Source organism: Nanorana parkeri, unplaced genomic scaffold (assembly GCF_000935625.1).
Source record: "Nanorana parkeri isolate BGI_ZX_2015 unplaced genomic scaffold, ASM93562v1 scaffold342, whole genome shotgun sequence".
NCBI lineage: Eukaryota > Metazoa > Chordata > Amphibia > Anura > Dicroglossidae > Nanorana > Nanorana parkeri.
In genome coordinates this window covers 1,163,902-1,168,875 of record NW_017306610.1, presented here as the reverse complement: position 1 = coordinate 1,168,875, position 4,974 = coordinate 1,163,902, and positions in this window count along the sequence as shown.

Sequence of the window (4,974 nt, the reverse complement as noted above, 5' to 3'; positions counted from 1 at the left end):
AAATATCTAGTGCTGGCTTACATTAATGTTGCTGGACTTAAGACAATATGCAGGTATTATGTATGTACACACAATTGGTCACAGGAGATATTCATAATTCTGAAAATGGTTGGATTGTGTTAAATCAAGCCAAAATTACAATCCGCAATAATTGCTTAAGGTAAATGTAGTTCTCTTGTTTTACAGAAAGATCCTTTAGAAGACTGAAATGACCATATACCATGGCACACTTACTGATAATTTTAGAATCTCTGCTATGCTGTTACAGGATTCCATTTCAATGGGAGCAAACGTATAGTAACCAACCACATTTGCTAAAAGTACAACCAACTGGTGCTAAATATTAGTCATGCCTAAAAAGTATACATATCAGGGTCATTTCACATTGACAATATTACTGTTTTATGATTTCAGCATAATCATAAAAAGCTGAGGAGCATACACATTTCTTATGCTCTTTAACTCCATCTAGTAGCTGTAACGCGCTGCTAAACTCGTTCAGAGATGTTCGCTCTGCAAAGGTTTTGAAACTAGTCCCCATAGGTGTCATTGGGACACATATTGAGTGAACATTCACTTGGGAAACCAACAATAATAAAAATTAGGCAAAGAATAGTTAAGACAGGTGTCTTAAGCTCCCTTGCCTGTTACTTTTTGCCCCCATACAATTCAATTTTCCAGTTACTATGATGGGCTGCTTCACTAGTCAATACGAATGTGTAGGAGGCAGAGAAGTTTTGACGCTACCAGAAAGAGCTTTGCCCAGTAACAGTGGCGTAACCATTAAGAACAGACTGGCATTTAGGCAAAGTAAGAACACTAAAAAGCTGTTGCAAGTACTGTACTGTACATGCAGTGCATACGCATACTGTATATACTGGGGATCCACCGATACTGGTTATTCAGGATCGAGTAAGAGTACCGTTATTTTTTTTGGGTACTCGCCGATACCGAATACCAATACCAGAAGTCCTATTAAGGAAGCCGGGCGGCATGTAATGACTCAATGCCTGGCTTCCCGATTAGCTATGGAGCCGGCTTTCTGGCCAATCAGAAAGTCGGGGGTTGGGTAATGACTCGCCGCCTGGCTTCCTGACTGGCCGAGAAGCCGGCTCCATGCTACCTCTTCACCAGGTGACGAGGAAGCATGTAGCTGGCTTTCTGGCCAAACAGGAAGCCAGGGGGTGGGTAATAACTGGTGACAAAGGAGCATGGAGCCTGCTTCCCGGCCAATCAGAAAGCCGGGTGCCGTGTAACGACCCGCCGCCCAGCTTCATGATACCGGAAGTACCAGTATCAGGAGCATTTGGGTAAGAGTACTTGCCGAAATACTCGGTATCGGCACTGATACAGATGCTAGTATCGGTATCGGACCATCCCTATTATATACCTCTAGGTGTGGATTAAATGTGCTCTAATATCTGTCAGTTTTAAGAAACTAACCTATGTAATCTAAAGTACAATTGGCTTTTCTAAGAGCTTAAAGTGACATTAAACCCTCAGATTATTTAACATAAAACAATACTGTAATGTGTGCCTTACTGTAATCCATGGTTGTTTCCCTTCTCTTTGCTGCTCTTCCTTTTAAATCTGTATCTGTTCTCATACTGGGCAGAACTTCTGTTTTGCAGCAGACTGCCTTGTCTCAGGAATGGATACACGGTGTCTGTGTATAGGCTTGTATAGGTTTGTAACCTGAGCCAGCACTACAGGAAGAGGCCCTGAGCTGAAAAGGGAAGTTCTCCCCAAGCATGAGAAGACATGAGGATTTAAAAGGAAGAGCAGCAAAGAGAAGGGAAACTACCATGGATTACAGTAAGGCACACATTACAGTATTGGTTTATGTTAAAAAATCTGAGGGTTTAATGTCACTTTAAGCTATCGTGCTATTAATCCTGCTTGTTTTGTCAAAAGCTTTTATTTTGGTTGTAAAAAGGAACTTATTTTATGCAAACCTAAAAGTAAAAAAATGTTCATTTCTTTTAAATAAACATCTTTCCTATTTACCCCAGATGGACCCTTGTTATCCTAACTAGTCCTAATTAGACATGTGCGATTAGCTTCGTTCCGAATCGAAATTCGGACGAATTTTCGGAAATTCGGATGTATCCGAATTCCGAATTACAGATATAACGAATGCAAACGAATCCGAATTTCCGTTTCCGAAATTCGGTAGCTGTAGTTCGTTTCGTTTCTTATTCGTTTCGTTCATTCGTTGGAGCAAAGTGACATTAGAGAAGGAGAAAAACATTTTTCCCCCTCAACTGTCACTTTGCTGCAAATGAACGAAACGAATAAGAAACGAAAACGAAACGAACGTTCGAACGAACTACCGCTACCGAATTTCGTCCGAATCCGAATTCCGAATCCGAATTGACTTTCATACCCGAATCCCGAAAAACGAAACAACACAAATACGAATTTAAAACGAAGCGAAACTAAACAAATTTTTTGGCAGTGCACATGTCTAGTCCTAATTGCCTCCCTTATCCCACCTGCCCCACTTAGATTTTTTTTTAATCTGTATGCTGTTCATGCAAAAAAAAAGCCTAAATGTAAAAAAAGTGATGCACATTTATTTGTAAATAACTTTGCTATGCATAGTACCAGAAACACAGTTTTGGTGTCATGATAAATGAGACAACACACAGAATAAAATCAGCACTTTTTATCTATTGTGACACACGTTGTCTTAAAAACGTATTAAGATATTGAAAAATAAATTATGCTGTAATTTGTGTGCATGAACCTGTCTACTCACATGCAATATTTCAGTTAAACGTTAAATGTGATGTGGTGTGTCAGCTGCTGGTGTTTTATATCTCTCGGGGGCAGTAAATGTCCCTGTCATAGTTTCCACCTCTGTTCCTTCCTCCAGGCAGCATGCACTACTTTTTTTTTTTCCATCGTACCACATGTTGTGCTATGCGGAAATGCCTGGCCACCAGGAGGGTAAGAAGAAGTGTCCCCTGCACACCGTACAGCCCCTGTGACCTTTAATGCTGTAGAATAGCAATGGTGCTTGCAGTGATGTCCACGGATGGTGTCGTGCAAATCCAGAGATGAGAACAATGAAGATCACCAGCACTCACAAATAGAAGAAATGCAGATGTTCTCTTTATTGTAGAATAACTTCACATGTATCCAATGGCCACCAGGAGGTGTATTGGGGTGTCATTCAAGTAATTCAATGCATGAAATACTGCAATTAACGTAATGCTATAGTGTGAACGGGCACTAACTGTCATGGTTACATTAACTTTTTGTTCGTTTTTAAAAACAATCATAGCTGGCTGGAGACTGAACTGTAAAATGCATTAACAACTTTAAGTAACAGAATTCTTTGCGTAGGTGTCATTTATTTTATATAAGTATTTATTTATATTAAAAAAATGAATTGATAAAGACATTGGAGTTGATATTTAAGACAATCCACAGTTCTCTGAATCAGTTTGGTTTTATGTTATTATGGCTGACTTCTAATTTTGCAAACAAACAAAACACAACTCAGCAGTGTTAAAGGAGAACTATGGGGTCAGTGTTTTTCCCCATAGTTCTCCTTAGGGTAACGGGAGGACACAAACTAGCGTCCTCCCGTTACCCTAAGCTCAGTATACCGCGAGCTACAGCTCGCGGCATACTGGGACGCCGGAGCGTATCCCGATGTAGATGATGGGATCCGCCCAGCTGCGTGAGTGACAGCTGGCTCTGCCTATCTAGAGGCAGAGCCAGCTGTACCCGCCCCCTCCCCCGTCCGTTCCGCCAGTCAGCGCTGGCAGATCGGAGCGGGGAGAGGGGAATCCAGCCCCTCCCCCTGTCACGGCAGAGAGCCGTGACAGGATCGAGAGGTGAGCGAACCCGGTATGTGTTCGCTCACCTCCCGATCTACTGAGCCGACCTGTGACAGTCTCATTGTCACAGGTCGGCTAGAACTATGAGGTGAGTGGAAATCACTCATCTCATAGTTCTCCTTTAATGCTTTTGTAGACTATGCCAGGTCAATGCAGAGAATTAGATTAGGTCGAATATTAACATCCCCTCCCAAATTTCAACCTGACTAAACTCTGCAAAGAGAACTACAACACAGGAAATGAGATTTCTGCTTTCTACATTTGTCAGAACAGAAGAGATACTTGTTTAGCCAGGGGCTGCTGTACTTTACAATTCCGATTCCGCATAGTGACAGAACATCAAAATACCACGGACACACATATTATTCAAATTTCTTAGCTATAGTTGACATTTAGATCTATCTTTCATAGGTCTTATTAGATCCAATCTGACAAGTTCTGGAACTGCTTGTGACATTATGTATCTATTCTAAGCTGAAAAACCAAACATAATTTGACATATTTTACAGGATATTCTTCTATACATTGATTTGAAAACATCATTTGTTGCTATGAGACTTCTTTTTAATGCACCGAACACCAAGGGGGAAAACAACATGCACATCATTCAGCTGACATTTAATAAGCTTCATAAGGGCTTATCAACACAACAGGCAGACAGTACGATCACTGGAAATCATTAAGAGTATTGTAGACACTCTTTAGAATTGTCATGCCTCCACACAACAAATGTCGGTGCCTGCACCAGGCCCGGATTCCCCACAAGGCCACCGAGGCCAGGCCTCGGGGCGGCAGGGCGCAGAGGGGCGGCAGCGGTGTCCTTGTGGGGAAGTTCCGGTCGTCGGGCAGTAAGTTGCCCTCTCTACATTTAGTCCTGCTTTGCACAAGCAGGACTAAATGTAGAGTGAGGCAGCCGATTGTTCGTTTACATGTGAACTCGGCAATGTGGCAGAGATCACATGTAAACAGTCTGCAGCCTTCCCCCCTGCACTTATATCTCTCCTCTGGTTCCGTCCTCCGTGCTCAGTAGCCGAGTCCGTCTCCTCACTGCAGTGAGCGGCAGGGTTAAAGGCAACCCTGCCACTCCGTGTAGACAGTGAGAGGGGAGAGACGTGTATCCAAA